Source organism: Manis javanica, chromosome 7 (genome assembly GCF_040802235.1).
Source record: "Manis javanica isolate MJ-LG chromosome 7, MJ_LKY, whole genome shotgun sequence".
NCBI classification, from domain to species: Eukaryota; Metazoa; Chordata; class Mammalia; order Pholidota; family Manidae; genus Manis; species Manis javanica.
The window spans coordinates 6,865,535-6,883,252 of NC_133162.1; the positions used below are offsets into that span (position 1 = coordinate 6,865,535).

Here is a 17,718-nt window from a genome sequence, read left to right on the forward strand (position 1 = left end):
TACAGCTTTATCTGTAACTTTACCAACTTCCTCTATACTCTTCAGTTTCTAGGCAGGAACAAGAAAGGAAGGAGAATCACTGTCTAACCCCATACACAAAAGTAAATTCAAAATGGATCAAAGACCTGAATGTAAGTCATGAAACCATAAAACTCTTAGAAAAAAACATAGGCGAAAATCTCTTGGACATAAACATTAGCAACTTCTTCATGAACATATCTCCCGGAACAAGGAAAACAAAAGCAAAAATGAACAAGTGGGACTACATCAAGCTGAAAAGCTTCTGTACAGCAAAAGATACCATCAACAGAACAAAAAGGTACCCTACAGTATGGGAGAATATATTCATAAATGACAGATCCGATAAAGGCTTGACATCCAAAATATATCAAGAGCTCACGCACCTCAACAAACAAAAAGCAAATAATCCAATTAAAAAATGGACAGAGGAGCTGAACAGTTCTCCAAAGAAGAAATTCAGATGGCCAACAGACACATAAAAAGATGCTCCACATCGCTAGTTATCAGAGAAATGCAAATTAAAACCACAATGAGATATCACCTCACACCAGTAAGGATAGTTACCATCCAAAAGACAAACAACAAATGTTGGCAAGGTTGTGGAGAAAGAGGAACCCTCCTACACTGCTGGTGGGAATGTAAATTAGTTCAACCACTGTGGAAAGCAGTATGGAGGTTCCTCAAAACGCACAAAATAGACTTACCATTTGACCCAGGAATTCCACTTCTAGGAATTTACCCTAAGAATGCAGCACTCCAGTTTGAAAAAGAAAGATGCACCCCTATGTTTATCGCAGCACTATTTACAATAGCCAAGAAATGGAAGCAACCTAAGTGTCCATCAGTAGATGAATGGATAAAGAAGATGTGGTACATATACACAGTGGAATATTATTCAGCCATAAGAAGAAAACAAATCCTACCATTAGCAACAACACGGATGGAGCTAGAGGGTATTATGCTCAGTGAAATAAGCCAAGCAGAGAAAGACAAATACCACATGATTTCACTCTCTGTAGAGTATAAGAACAAAAGGAAAAACCGAAGGAACAAAACAGCAGCAGAATCACAGAACCCAAGAATGGACTAACAGTTACCAAAGGGAAAGAGACGGGGGAGAATGGGAGGGTAGGCAGGGATAAGGGCAGTGAAGAAGAAAGGGGGTATTATGATTAGCATGTATAATGTGGGGGGTGGGGGAAAGGAGAGGGCTGTGCAACACAGAGAAGACAAATAGTGATTCTACATCTTACAATGTTGATGGACCGTGACTGTAATGGGGTGTGTGGGGGGTGGGACTTGGGGTAGGGGAGAGCCTAGTAAACATAATGTTCTCCATGTAATTGTAGATTAATGATAACAAAATAAAATTTAAAAAAAAGTAAAAAAAAAAAGAAAGGAAGGAGAAATAATACATGCATGTAGCTCAAACTACTGCAAAACTCATCATAGACAGTTCTTTTACTGTTTCAGAGATGTCACAGGTCAATCACACACACCAAATTATCCCAAACAAAAGTAATTTAACATAACAGCCATGAGAAATTACTGAAGGTGTACTATGCACTCAGAAATGTGGTGACATTTTACTAGACAAAACATTGTCCTTGTGCTCGGGGCACCTGCAATCTGACTGGATGGAAGATTCCTACTGTTTTCTTAAAATGGTTTTCTTTCTTTGTGGACACTGAGCACTTATCTCCAAATGTGCATATCAACCCAGCATTTCAAAAATAATAAAACAATTTCTACAACTACAAACTTGCTACCTCATTCCGAATTTGATTTCTTTCATTATCCCATCCATTCTCTGTTCACATTGAACAGATTAGTCCCAATTAACAAAACAGCCACAGGAACCAAGAATCATTACTATACCGAGCCCAAATAAAGGCCACCTTTTTACCAAAGACTACAGATTTTTATCTTTGTGATAGAGGACAGTAGCACAAACTTGGAACTTTTAGATAATTAGTGAGTCCCAATATAGAAGAAAGGAAAAGATGTGAAAAGGAGAGAACTACATGGGTGAACTATTCCAAGACAAAACCAACTCAAAGCTACAAGTTTGTCCAAAACTATTTTCCCCAATACCTAAACTTTGTTCAAATATCTGTTATTTTGCCTAACTTTGCATCCACTGAGATTATCTTAATGAAAAACACAAGTTATTTATGTTATTTATTAATAATGTGCAGTCATCCAATTAGATCTCTATTCTCACAATTCCTAGTATAATGAATAACAGGAAAACAGGATGGGGATTTTGTGATGTAGGTTTCCATTGCAGGGACAGAGAGAAGCAGCAGACAAAAGGTTATCAAAGGACAGCCTGGGAAGGAATGCCAAAGGCAGCGGCACGCTGAATGCATTGCGTACCCCACCCCATCATTAGAGATGCACAAAGACAAAGGCCAACTTTGCCTATTTCACAATTCCACCAAGATCAACCTTGTCTCACTGAGAAAAGAAAATAAAACTTAAGCATTTACTATGTGCCACTGTTCTCAGCACTGAACATATACATAAACTAATTTAATCCTCAGAACCCAATGAAACAGGTACTACTGCTCACTCCAACTTTAGAGATTGGAAACAGGAAGAGAAAAGCTGAGTAACTTACCTAAAGTCACAAAGCTACTAAGAAGCAGAGCCAAGGTTTGAACCCAGACCTTCAGGTGCCAAAGTCTGTACCATATCGAAATTTATACTGCAACCTATAGTCACCTGTTCCCATTAACCAGAATTTGGACTATTAATAATCTGCACTTAGTTTCTCACTAAGCAGTCTCACTTAGCTGACTGCTGATAGCCAATATTTAAACACACAAACTTAAGAAAAAAAATTAACCCACATGCTGCTCAAATTTATCTTAAAATTACAAGAACAACTCCTAGAGCTAATAAGTGATTATATCAAGGTTGCAGATATAACAATAATATACAAAAGTCATCTGCTTTTCCTATATACCAGCAATAAACAAATGGAATTTGAAATTTAAAAAGTATCACCATTTACATTAGCACCCCCAAAACTGAAATGCTTAGATATAAATCTAAAAAAACATATACAAGATCTGTATTATAAAAACCACAAAAGTCTGATGAAAGAAATCAAGTAAGCAATAAATAAATAGACATATTCCAAGTTCATGGATAGGAAAACCCAATACTGTCAAAATCTCAGTTCTGTACAAGATGATCAAGAGATTCAGCACAATTCCAATCAAAATCCCAGCAAATTATTTTGTGGGTATCGATAAACTGATTCTCAAGTTTACACGGAGAAGCGTAATATGAAGAATAGCCAACATAGTACTGAGGAAGAAAAGTCAATTGTCTTGACTACCCTGACTTCAAGATTTACTATAAAGCTACACTAATCACAGTACAGACAATAGGTCAATGGAATAGAGGGCCCAGAAATAGAACCCCAGAGTCAACTGATCTTTGACAAAGGAGTAAAGGCAGGACAATGGAGAAAAGATAAAACTGGTGCTGGAACAACTGGACACCCATCAGGCAAAAAAAAAAATTACAAACTTCACACCTTCACAAAAATTAACTCAAAATAAATCACAAACCTAAATGTAAAATGCATAACTACTAAATTCCTGGAAGATAAAAGGAAATCTGAATGACCTTAGCTAAGCCAATGATTTTTTTTAGGTAAAACACAAATGAGCCATGAAGAAATACCTGATAAACAGGATTTGCTAAAATTAAAAACCTCTACTCTGCAAAAGACACTGTCAAGACATTGATAAGCCAGAAAGCAAAGAGACAGTATTTGTCTGCAAAAGACTTATGTGATAGAGGACCCTAACCCAAAATACACAAAGAACTCTTGAAACTCAACAACCACCCAATTAAATCATGGGCAAAAAACCTGAACAGACACCTCACCAAGCAAGATATATATATGGCAAGCAAGCATATGAAAAATGCTCAACATCTGATGTCATAAGGGAATTGCAAAATCAAAATAGCAATGACATACCACTGTGCACCTATTAAAATGGCCAAAATCCAAAATACTGAGAACATCAAATGCTGACAGATATAGAGCAACAAGAACTCGCATTCATTACTGAGGGAATGCAAAACTAAGGAAAAGAGTTTTGATTTCTTAACAAAACTGAACAGGTTCTCACCATACAATCTAGCAATAGGGCACTTTGGTATGTACCCAAAGGAGATAAAAACTTACATCCACAAAAAAACCTGCACACAGATGTTTACATATAATAATTTTATTCATAATTGCCAAAACTCACAAGCAACCAAGATGTCCTTCATAGGTAAATGGATAAACTGGTACATTCAGACAACAAAATAGTACTCAGCACTAAAAAGAAATGAACTACCAAGCCATAGAAATACATGGAGGAACCTTAAATGTCTATTACTAAATGTAAGAAGCCAATCTGGAATAGTCATATACTGTATGATTCCAATTATATGACACTCTGGAAAGAGCAAAACTACTGAGATAACAAAAAGATCAGTGGTTACCAGTGGTTGGAAGGATGGAAGGATGAACAGGCAGAGCACAGAGGACTTTAAGGACAGTGAATCTATATGACACTAAAATGGTGGATAATGTCATTATACATTTGTCAAAACCAAAAGAATATAAAATACCAAGGGTGAACCTTAATATAAACTATGGACTCTGATATGATGCATCACGATAGATTCATCAGTTAAAACAACCATACCACTCCCATTTCAGGATGTTGACGGTGAGAAGGTTGTATATGTGGAGGGGCAGAAAGTATATGGGAACTCTCTGTAGTTCTTTTCAATTTTGTTGTGACTCTAAACTGCTCTAAAAAATAAAATATTATTAAAAATCTGCTTCTAAACAACGTTTTTTAGTCACTTATATACAGGAAACATTTTCTTTAAAAACATCAGTTCTCAAAGAATGGGCAGTTTTAAAAAGAGCACAGTAACTTGTGTAAACCTAAAACTGCTCTAAAAAATAAAATCAAACTTGAAATATATTCACACCAAAAATCTTAAATTTCAAAAAAATAGAAACACAGAAATTAGCAAGAAGGGTAACCAATGGCCAAATCCAAATTAACTTGAACATCCATGTAACAGCAAAGGATTTTAAAGCACTGCTGCATAAAATAAAAATCTTTAAGTCTGCACAGATGTTGATAAACACACAAACAGTAAGAGGAGAAAGCTCTCCTTACACTAGAAATCCAACTAATCAATGCAGCAAGAATAGCTGGATTAGAAAATCACCATTTGGCAATCTTCACAACAGACTCACAAAGAATCATCAATGGATATTAAAAGTAGTGGGTGAAAACTTGAGGATTAATAGGATATTTAAACAGTCCCCAAGTATCTCCCCACAATAACTGGTATATTACAAAACCTGGCAGACACCACCTTAACCAAGTAATCATAATCAAGGTAAATCACACCAGTAATGACATCATTTGCCTCTTGATACATTACACTAAGAACACATCACCATTTCTTTGGTATTCTTGCCAAAAAAAGTGCATACTCTGACCCTAATCATGAGAAAATATCAAGACATACCAAATTGACACTTTCTGTGAGGTAATTAGCCCCATATTCTTCAAAAAAAATGATTAAAGACAAGAGACTTTACTGTTCTAATTAAAGGAGCTTGTAAAAAACATGGCAACAGATTGCAACACATGATCTGAGATTTTCTTTTGCCTCTGGGACAACTGACAAAATTTGAGTAAGATTTGTAGAATCTATTCTTACTAAGAATTACATAATATCATACAATATTAATTTCCTGATTTTGATAATTGTATTGTGGTTACATAAGAGCGAGCCCTTGTTTTTTAAAGAAACACACACTGAAATATTGAGGGATAAAAGGTATCAAGTCTGCAACTGATTTTTCAAACAGTTCTGGTGAAAAAATATATTTGTATTTTTATACATCCCCATCATACAATAAACCTTACAATTTACAAAACACTTTCACATGTCATTTTTATCCTGACAAAACCATGAAGTAAGTAGAGAAGAATTATTCTATATGAGAATAAATTTGGTCTTCTACATCCTAAAACCTTCCTCATCATCTGTCCCTTCTTTCCATCTCTACCAGCAACCCCCAGTTCATCATTTCTCTCAGCTACTTTTTATTCTAACTGATGTACCTACCTTCAAACACATCTCTGTCAGTGTCCTGCCCAAAAAAAAAAAAAAAAAAAAAACCAATGTTGCTATTCTGCAGCTTTACAATTTTTAACAACATCCTACTAAAAGTTAAAAATCCTCAACAGGGCATAAAAGGCCCTTTGTGACTAATCTTTACATCCTCAGTCACCCTTCCAAACACAAACATACATGCAAGTCAAGAATATCCTACAATATTTTCCTTTAGCAATTCGGTAATGCCTTTTACCTACGTGTTATAAGTGAAATCCACCTTATTTAACTCTAGAGAGATCAGTTCCATCTCTGATATTTACACTCAATTCTCTCATATAGAGGAAAATGTACTGTACTGCTTTCTTAGAGGTTCATGTCCCTCTCCACCTCTTACTGAATCCGGGATACTGGCCAAATCCTTAGGACCCAAGTCTCTTTATCTGAAAACATCATGACAATAATGCCTTATCTCTCTTTACATAGGTGCTAAAACTGATCACTTCAAGATCCATATCCCATAATTAACGTTATAAACAACTGCCAACTTGAAATATCACCACCTTAAATTCTGTATGGAGGTTTACACCACTGAAGAACACTTACAGTCAGTACACTTCATTTAATCCTCAGAACACTCGGGTACTTCCCCCTAAGGTACAAGTATCTCCACTTTAATGACAAGGAATCTGTGGCTCCAGGAAAGGCGAAATGATTTGCCCAAGATCACAAAGCTTTAGGAAGTAAACCCCAGACTGACTCCTGTTTTCTCACTAGTGTACCACATCCTTCCAGGGTTACAAAACATTTCCCTGGATGAATGACAAGACAGGCTGACTGTATTGTCACTGACTCTAGCTACCACAAAGCACGATACTATCTCCAAAACAAGTCCCAAAATCTCTACTTTTCTCCATATCACCCTCCTTGTCCCTAATATGAATTATAAGCAACTCTCATGGGGATGACTGTACAGCCTCCCCACTAACCTTGCTGCTTCTATTCTACCAGCATCCTTGCTATGGGAGCCAGATAGAGCCTTTACAAACATAAAACAGGTCACACCCCATGGACTTAAAATCCACCAAGGGCTTCCAAATCCACTCAGAATAAAATTAAGATTCCCCAGTCTTTCCTACAAATCTCTATATAAAAGTAGACTTCATTCTGTTCCATTTACAAGCAAGCTCGCTCTCACTTTGAGAGTTTTCTGTTAAAAATCTCCTCTGCCTAGACGCCCCTTTCCCCAGACTTTCACATGGCCAGCCGTTGTCATTAAGATCTAGGTTTAAATCATCAACTCAGAAAGATTCTCCCTGACCACCCAGTTCTCCACCACATCAGCCTACTCTCATTATCTGGACAGCAGTTACCACTCTGTATGCTGCAATCAAATTCTACACACTAGAATGTAAATAAAAGTTAAAAGACTTTATCTAATTCACAAGAGCACCTCAACATCTAGCTGCTTTCTGAATTAACTAAATGTTTTAACTTCAGCAGCCTTTGTAACAGTATTATGTAATCTACTTCCTGAAAATCCTAAACAACCTGATAGTAGGTGCCCAGTAATCAACTTAATTTCCTGAATTTCTATAAAACAATGCCTTCAGATTTTCAAATTTAACAGACTTCCCCAAACCCCCCCACCCCCCACCCCCCCCACACACACACAGAGTTGGAAAGGAGGAGCTAGCAAGCACTCTTCCCTCCTCCCCTGGGTAAAGATGATCCACTCTGACTCCCCACACTAGCTCTGGGGGAAAATGAGGATCAGGGTCTGGAGAAGGAATAAGGCACTCACAGCCAGGTGCTAGGAGCAAGTTCTCAACCTCATCCACATGGCTTAGCCATACTGAACCCTCTCCTGTTCCTTAAACATGACATGTAATTTTCAGTCACATGATTGTTTCTGTACAGGATGCCCTCCCACTCTCATTGTCCATTCTTATCAGGTTTTATATATCTAGAAACCTGTTCCTTCTTCAAAGACCAGCTCAGATGCTCCCACTTCTGTAAAGCCCTTCCTGACCCAATCCTAATCTTGCGCTAAATTAATTTAATTTAGTAAATTACTTTAGTTACTTCATAGCACTTAGTTTAATAGATTATGGTTTGTTTCTAATGATCAACTGTGAAAAAATTAATTTTTATGTCTCTATAAACAGTATCTGCTATGGACAGTTGCTCACTAATTATTTAGTCAGTAAAAAGCAACTCAATAGTCTACTGATATCAAAGGAGATTTTTAAAAAAGGTCAAATATAGTGCTGCAAACTGCTATATAGTTCCCCCTTTAAAAACAAATTTTAGCTTCATTAAATACCAAAAACTGAAGGCAACTACCCACCCTAATCAAAAAAGTAAAGGATGTAGAAGTACCTTGTTAGAAAAAAACAGAAATGCTGTCCTGCCTTCAGAATTCCAATCACAAGTGTATTGCTGCAACTTAATGTGCAATACTAAGTACAGATCCTTTTCTCCATTTGCAAAATCAAGATTTCCTCATATAACTAAGAGAATATTGTCTTTAATAATCAATTTATAGTTGAGAATAATTACATTGTTAAAGCTCAGCAAATGGTGCTAGAACTGGATAACCACCTGAAAAAGAATTAAGTCAGATCCTTACCTCATACTATACACAAAACTTAACTCAAAATTATCACACACTTAAACATTAGAGCTAAAAAGTACACAATTTTTAGAAAAAAAGCAGATGCAAATCTTCCTGGCCTTGGATTAGACAAATGACTTCTTAGAGATGATACCAAAACACAAGAGATGAAAGAAAAGATAAACTGGACATCAAAATTAAAACACTTTAAGCTTCAAAGAACACAATCAAGAAAGTGAAGACAACCCATGGAAAAGGAGAAACTATTTGCAAATCATTTATCTGACTTGTACCCAGAACATATAAACAACTCTTACAATTCAACAAAAAAACAATCCAATTTCCGAAAAATGAGCAAAGGACTGGAATCAACATTTCTCCAAAGATACAGAAATGGCCAAGTAAGCACATGAAAAGATGCTCAATACCATTAGTCACTATGGATGCAAATAAAAAAATAGCACTTCACTAGGATCGCTATAATAAAAAAGACAATAATAAGTGTTGATGAGGATATAGAGAAGTGGAACCCTCATACACTGCTGGTAGAAATGTAAAATGGTGCAACCACTTTGGAAAACAGTCTCGAAGTTTCTCAAAGTTTAAGCAGAGAGTTACTGCATGACCCAGGAATTCCACTCCCAGATATTATACCCAAGAGGAGTGAACACTTATGTCCACATAAAAACTTGGACACAAATTTTCATAGCAGCATAGTTTATAGTAGCCAAAAAGCAGAAACAATCTAAACGTCCATCAATGAATGGATAAACAAACAAAAAAATGTGGTATGCAGTGGAATATTACTCAACAATAAAAAGGAAGTGATGATATATACTACAACATGGATAAATCTAGAAACATGCTAAATGAATGAAAGACAAACACAAAAGGTCATACCTTGTATGACTCTATTTCTATGAAAGGTACAGAATAGGCAAATCCATAGAAACAAAGTAGATTAGCTGTTGCAAGGACAAAGGGGCAATGACTGCTAATGGATAGTCTCTTTTTGGGGTGATGAAAATGTTCTGGATACTGGTGAGGTTTACACAACTGTAAACACACTAAAACTCAATGAATTAAATAGTTTAAAAGGGTGAATTTTATAGTACATGAAACAAAATTCAGTCTAGCTGTTATTTTAAAAATTAATAAAAAAACAGGACATGCAACTGATTTCCAACAATGCCTTTATCCATTCAAATATTTATTTATGTGAATTCAATCCACATAAAAATGTGACTTACTAAAGTGTGAAAAAAACAAAATTGTGTTGTGTTGGTTAAGGAGGGGGCAGGAGAGTTTGCCCTCAATATATGAACTATAAAAATATAGGATGCTATTGTTTTATTACTAAAAGATCAATTCACTAGGCAACTAAAAAATTATCAACTTTATATTCAATTTACCTGACCAACCTCCATTTTAAAATTCAAACTGGTGGCTCTTGTCAAAAAATTTCACCTTAACCAAAATGCCACTGTCCCAGAAAGCAAAAAATGCTTACTGATCCAGATTTCTCAAGTGGTGAAATTACTGGTGTAACCCTATGGATGTGCCTTTTACAAATGTCAAGTAGCCTAAGTAAAAATGCCTGTATTTCTGGGAAGTTTATTAACAGACTCACTTAAGCTTCACTTGTGCAAAAAAGGTTTCTGAAGCTCAAAGAAAAAAGGTTTTATGTGAACTACTTTCTAAAAATCAATCATTTCAAGGGGAAAAATATTTTGATGGACTGTAGGAAGAAGATAAGTTTCCACTTAGATGCAGTGGATAAATTAAAATGGCTTACTGCTAGGAGGCCATGTATCCATAAAATACCAGGCCTCCTACTCACATACAGAACAGAAACATACACACCTATTTTCCAACATCAGTATCCACCCCTGTACTACATAATTACATGTATTATCCTTGGTATATAAAAAATGCTATGGACCAGCCTGTTTGTGTTTTCTTCCAACGCTGTTGACAGGTAGCAGTGAATCACACATTCTCCAGTGTCTCATCCACCTCATGATCAATGACACATGCTGTCAACATCTGAGGTTAGGAATGCAAACTGAGACTACAGATATTTTCTCCTTCCCATGATGCTCAGTGTTACTATATACAAATATGGTATGACCACCCTTAGTGACACTGGTGCCTAACTCAAACCAAAGTCACTGCCCCAGACTTAAGTCTGCAGTAAACTACAAACTGCGGCCCTTACTTTTATTTGAATAAGACATGATCATCATCAAACCGTTGAGCTGTCCTTCACAGGAAGAAAACTAGATTAATAAAAATAAACATACTGACCCCCCCCCAAAAAAAAGTGTTTTTAAAGACAGCCATAATTTCAAAATTTTGCCTTATAAATCATCCAAGCCCCTGAAACTCCAATACTTAGAAGAGTACAAACCAAGTATCCTAAAATACTTCCACAACCAAAAATATTTTGTCAAACCATGTATCCATATTTTAAGTGCCGAATATTGTCTCCAAAGACAGAGGGTTTGGGGTTCATACCCATTTCTCCAAGTCTTAAAAATTTAATTGGGAAACAGAATAAATGTTAAAAAGATAAAATGAAATATAGGCTAACGTGATAAAAAAAAAATCCCACACAAAGAATGAATTCCCTTGGGGTTGAAGGAGTCAAAAAGGTTTCTCAACAGAAAGGACTCAAAAAAGTCCAAAGTAAAGAGAATATCCACGAATACAAGGAGAAGAAGGTCTCAAACAGAAAGAAAAGCATAAAGAAAGGTCAAGCAGACAGCCTTCAAAGGAACAACAAGCAAGTTAGTTCGGCTGGAACTAAGGATCACAAAGAGAAGTAGACTGAGGGTGGATTAGGGCCAGATTACACAGAAACTTGGAACACCACAACAAGCATCTTAAGTTTTACTTTTCACATAATAAGTAGCGGCCCAAAGTTTTTACGTGGTGAAGTTAGGAGGTGAGAGTGTTAAAATGGGCAAGATATTATTTACCCAAAGCAAAGGCAGAGTACAATACTCGAAATTAAACACTACCTATCACTGGGGGAAAATAAGCCCAGGTACCAAAGCTCATTATTACTGGGGTAGGAGGGATGCAAGCAGCAATGATCAAATTTCGACACTGAACCAAGATAAATAAAAATACAACAGGACTGTGAGTTCCAAAAGTATGTTAATCCTCTTTTAACTGTGATATGCCATAACCCTTATTTATCAGTGTAGAGCTGGAGTCCATAAGCTTAAAACACACTACCATGAATGAGTTCATCACACTAACCCAAGCACATCTCAAGAGGAAATAAATGGGTGTCTCACTGCTCTAAAACATTGAAAAGTACTGAAACATCAATAAAAGTAAAAATGCTTCATGACATTCAAACAGTGTCCTCCCCCAAAATTAAAGTGTGTCCTTTCGGTCCCAATAGCCCAACAAAAACAATGCTTTTGACATTTTAGTATAAGAAAGTGACTGTATTGTCTTAAGATCCAAAAGTCAAGAGGCAGCAGGGTTCTAAATTCCTTTAGAATTACCTCGTTTAATTAATAATGAGGAGAGATCCAGCTTTATTTTTCACAAACATAGCTTAGATGACTTTCCCAAGGCCCCTGGCAAAAGTCAAGCTCAGAATTCCTCATGGTTTCCCCTGGCTTATGGTTTGTACACTGAGTCATCCAGGCTTGATCCAATCAGGGGTACCCTTGAAGTTGCACAAGTATAAAGAAGAGACCACAGGAGAGAAGGACCACTCATTATTTAACACTGCCAAGAGCTACAGAATTCAACTGTTTCTAAAACAACATTTTTGTACGTTAGACTTTTTGACAACATTGTAGATCACGTGGTGAGCAGAGAGACCAAATTATTGGATAGAGACTGCGTTTGATCGGAGTCTACGGAGTTAATGGAAAAGGGGAATGAGTTGACCAAAATTCAAAATTCATCAAGGGAGTTTCAAAATACCAGTGTATCCCTAAGATGATGGGCCGGTTGAAACTTCTAGGCTGAACCTAAACTGCCTGTCCCTTGTGCTTAATCCAAGTATTCATTACAGTCCTTTTGTCTGTGAAATGACCACACCAAGCCACAGCGGAGAAAATAACAGATACCTGCACTAAACAATCGTTATTTCGGGAAAGAAGACTAGACAATCTTTCCATTAGTTCCAGCTCTTCCTCCCCAACCCACCCCCGTCACCCACCCCCACCTTTATTTTCTTAAGACAGAAATGGCAACAACGGGAGGTGGAAAGGAAGCCAAGGTCCCGAAATACAAGTTTGGAGACCAGCACCAACTTGTGGCGATGGACCCAAGTATTTAGGGCCTATTGCAGAATGGGAGTGAAACCCCACTCACCCGCCCGTAGGTGGCAGGAAAAGAAGTTGGGGGGTGGAATCTGGCATAAAAGAGGTGGCAGGTCAAGCAGCGCGTCCAGCCACTGCTGATCGATGGTCGGTAAACAAGCGGGGCGGACCCACCCTCCCACAGCCCCAGGCCTGGCCCCGCAACGGGAAAGCCCAAGATGGAAGCGCGGCGAAGGGAGACCGTACCCCCTCCCCTCCCCAAGCCCGCAACGCCGCCCCTTGGGGCGCGGGCCAGCAGCCCGGGAGAGCCGGCTGTCTGGGGGCCGCCAGGGAGCGAGGGGACGGACAGGCCGCGGCGGGGACCGCGAGGGGCCTGCGAAGGGACGCCCGCCCGGGGCCCGATTACCTGGCGGCGGCGACTCCCCGAACAGCCTGCGGCGACGAGCCGAGCCCGGCCCCTCTCCGCCTCCCTCCGCGCCGCCGCCCGCCCCGCTGCTGCCGCCTCCGCCCTCTTCCTTCAGTCAGGACATGGTCTCCGCGGGCCCGCGCGCGACTCCCGGCTGCCGGAGGCGGGGGCAGAGGGGTGGAGAGCCGGCGCGGAGGCGGGAGGGGGGGGTCACCGTGGGGGAAGGAGGAAAGAGGATGGGGGACCGGCCTCGGGCGCTGCGGGATCCTAATGGCGGCGGAGAGGGGCCCCGGAGCCAAATAAACCCCACGGAGAGCAGCACAACGTCAAGGCCGGACCCCGTCTCTCGCCGCCCTGTCATTGGCCTGACGCCGCCAGCGGTGCAGCCAATGGGTGGCCGCCTCTTTCCCGGTGCAGGAGGCGGGCCGCGGAGGGGTGACGTCACGCCAGCGCCCGGCGCTGACTGTAAGGCGAGGACCGGGACTGCGGGCGGGGACTGCGGGCCTTCGGCGCCTTGCGGGGTCGCCCGGGTGGCCCGGCGTCCCTCCCCTCTGCGACAGACTCCCCAGGCTTACTAGTTGGCCCCCAAGTCTCCGGGCGCCCTAACGAACTGCTTAGTAGAATATGTTTCACTTTTGCTTACTACAGTTTCAAACTGTATGACATCAGGGAAGAAATGTTTAGGTTGTGCGTGACTGTAAAATATAGATAAATAAAAAGCTTTTTTACTCCTGCCCTTGGAGGTGGCTATCAATTATAAATGTGTATGTTTATATACACATTGGGATATTATTCAGCCATAAGAAGAAAACAAATCCTACCATTTGCAACCGCAAGGATGGAGCCGGAAGGTATTATGCTCAGTGAAATAAGCCAGGCAGAGAAAGACAAGTATCAAATGATTTCCCTCATTTGTGGAGTATTACAACAAAGCAAAACTGAAGGAACAAAACAGCAGCAGACTCAAGAGTCTCCAAGAAGGGACTAGTGGTTACCAAAGGGGAGGAGTGGGGAGGGAGGGAAAAGGGGATTAAGGGGCATTATAATTAGCACTCACAATATAGTTAGGTCATGCGGGAGGCGGCACAGCACGGAGCAGACACCTAATGACTGTAGCATCTCACTATGCTGATGGACAGTGACTGCAGTGGTGGGGGGAATGATAATGTGGGTGAATGTTGAAACTACAATGCTGCTCATGTGAAACCTTCATAAGACTGTATATCAATGGTACCTTAATTTAAAAATAAGTGTGTGTTTAGAACATATATGACATGGATACACAGACACATGGTCAAAATCTGTGGAATTATATGGCATACCTCAATAAAGTAAAAATTTAAGCCATCAAGACTTAGCTTTTTGCTCTCTTCTAAATATTTCCTAACTCTAATTTTGGGTAAACCCAGCTTTCTTACAGTTGCCTTTGTGTAACTTGGAGATGGTTTCCTTTTCTGTGAATTGTATATTTAAGGCAGGGGATAAATTACAGCCATGGAAAAAACACTGTCAAGAGAATTCCCAGAGCCCAAGTTCTAAAGAAAATGTGTTAATGGTGATGTATTTTGTACATTTCTTTTTTTTACTGTAAATATAATCAAATAGTCCAAGTCATTTAGCCATTTGCTAAAACCCCATGTGTCAAATTTTTCCAGCTGGAAAGCTTTGTTTTCCCAGGGGGACTTCACCTTGTATTTTTTGTACTTCAAATTTTATTTAAAGAATTTAAAAGACCATAAAACACAACTCTTTAAGAGTTGTAAACCTCTATCTTTTGGAGATGAACTGTAGCACTGTCAAGGGCATTTAGGAGTTGTACTGGACACCTCAGCTTCAATAGGAAGACTGTAATTCAGAGTTTAATTAGATTTTTAAAACTTGGATGGAGACTTCATTTAACAAAACTATTCATGGTATTATTCACAGTCTCTTTGCACACATATGGCAAAGGATGTGTGTACAACTTCACTATGGCCACTGAAAAATGATACTCTATAAAGCTTCCCTCACAAATGACCTCTTTCATAATTGTTGGTATATTTTATCCTCACAGCCATTCCTGTCACAAAGAGACTTTCAATAATCTCCATCTTCTCAGAGCAACATTATTTCCTGAAGGACCCACCAGTAAACTGAGTTTAAACTACAACAGTCATTGCCTACAAATAACGCATTCCCAAACCTATGATTAACACAACTGTGGATAAAATTAACCACCACACTATTATGTAAGAACAAATGGTTCAACCAATATTTCACTTTGAAAATATTTTAAGAACCTCAGAATACCTCCAGTGTCCCCTTCCTGAACCTCAACTGCAAAGCATCTTACCTACAACTTGGCAAGAACTGCAGAATTATGTGTTTTCTTTAGAGTTTATTTTGTTAAGGGAAGGGGATATTGTTTGGGTAAAAGTCTTATTAACTCTTCATTCAGTTTAGTAAACATGAAGTACCATGTGCTAAGCAACAGGCAGCACATGAAGACGAGTAAGACACATTCCGCCTTTGAGGGAACTACAGCATAGCAAGGGGCCAAGACAAAAATAACCAAAATTGTAATGAGGTAGAATGTGCTAAGTACATTCAAATGAAATTATCTTGTAATTGAAAAACAGGAGCAAATCCCCAAATGACTCTATGTTAATGCTGGAAAGATCCCTGCTATCCATGCAGTGGTTCTCAACCCTGGCAAACATTAGAATTGTCTGAGGAGCTTTTTCAAAATACACGTATCTGGGCCCCACTCCAGACATATTGAAACAATCCCCAGGAGGAAAGCCTGGGCGTGGCTATATTTTAAACACACTCCCCAGGTAACTAATGTGTAGCCAACTACTGACAGTCACACCCCGCAGTCTGCAAATGTGAAAACTGATGCCTAAAGATTTTAAGTTATTTACCAAAAGACAGACCATCTAGGTCTGAAATTAGAACAAAGCTCTTGATTTCCCAAAACTTTCCATTGCACATATTTGAATGAAAAGATGACAAATACAGCAAATAGCATTGGCACAATTGAACTGATTCATGCTGTTTGGCATGGAGATTAAATTACCATTCTCCATATATATATATATTTCTGAATTCTGAGAAATACTTATTTGGGAAGAAGATATCCACTATTTTTTTGTAAAGCTCTTTTTCTTAGAACCCTTGTTGTAATGTGTAGGGACAGTATAGTCTTGTTGACAATTATTTAGGGAAACACTTGAAATAAAAGCCAAAATAAAGTACCTGTAGAAGATAAAACTCCATTTTACTTTTCCTGCCTCATTCAGAAGGTCTTGAATGCCAAATTGGGGATCTATACTTTATCCCTTTACTAGGAGAAAGCCATGGAAGGGTTTTGAGCAGGAAATTGCCAGTACTGGAGCTGTACCCTAACACGGAATGTCTGTGGGACAATCTAGGGTAGAACTGAAAATAGGGACAGAGAAACTGATTCAGAGACAAGGCTCTGAAACCAGAGCAGCTGAGAGAATGGAAAGGTGAGTGAGAGTGGACGGAGGTGGTGGGAGAATTGTTGAGGGTCTGCCACTGTCTGAACATGGGGCAGAAGAAAGCAGCTCAAGTCAGAGAACTCCCGATGATAGGGGTAAGATTAAGAGCAGGAACCCAGGAACGGAACTAGATAAGAGGAGCTGTTGACTCTTGGCTTGGGTATGTCCACATCCTGGGCTCAGGAAGAAATGTGCAGAGAACAGGAAATGCTGGTCTGACATGTGGTAGATAAACTGCTTGATTATCTCCAGCTCCAGCCTAGGTAGAAATTACCACGGAAGCCACAGGAGTAAGAAAGAAAAACAGATTGGTTAGAAAATCAGATGCAAAAGGTGTTCTGGAAGTTAAAGGGTCAGTGATCCTCAAGAACGGAGTTATGAGCACCTTCAGATTCTACAGACGTAGGAATTAGAACAGAGAAAAGGTCACTGCATTCCACAAACAAGAGGCTCAGTGACCTTCTAGAGAACAGTTCTCAGTAGGATGGTGGGGAGAGAAGCCAGATTTCAAAAACTGAAGGCATGTGTAGGCTCTCTGCAGCAGTGATCACAGACTCCCAGTCCCAGACAGTGGGCAATGACAGAAAGGCAGGAGATGGAACAGGCACAGGGTAATGGGAATGAGGGAAAGGTCTTGTTTTCCTGCATATATATTGTAAGAATGTGCATATCAGCAATTTCATAAACAGAGGAAAGAAGGTGGAGAGTGTGCAGGTA

The 17,718-nt window shown here is 39.2% G+C and overlaps 1 protein-coding gene across 4 annotated transcripts in view; it reads right to left on the minus strand.

The window, feature by feature from the left end:
• Nucleotides 1-17,718, minus strand: part of ZRANB1 (zinc finger RANBP2-type containing 1) — a 102,302-nt gene that overhangs the window by 46,426 nt on the left and 38,158 nt on the right. The window contains exon 1 of one of the 4 annotated variants that reach the window (XM_073240163.1): nt 13,499-13,829. The exons of 1 other annotated variant lie outside the window; for it this stretch is intronic. The gene's annotated coding sequence lies outside the window, so the exon portion shown is untranslated. Of the gene's footprint in view, nt 1-13,144; nt 13,167-13,498; nt 13,830-17,718 lie in introns of those variants that run through there. 2 more of the 4 variants (XM_073240164.1, XM_073240162.1) reach the window with 2 other exon arrangements.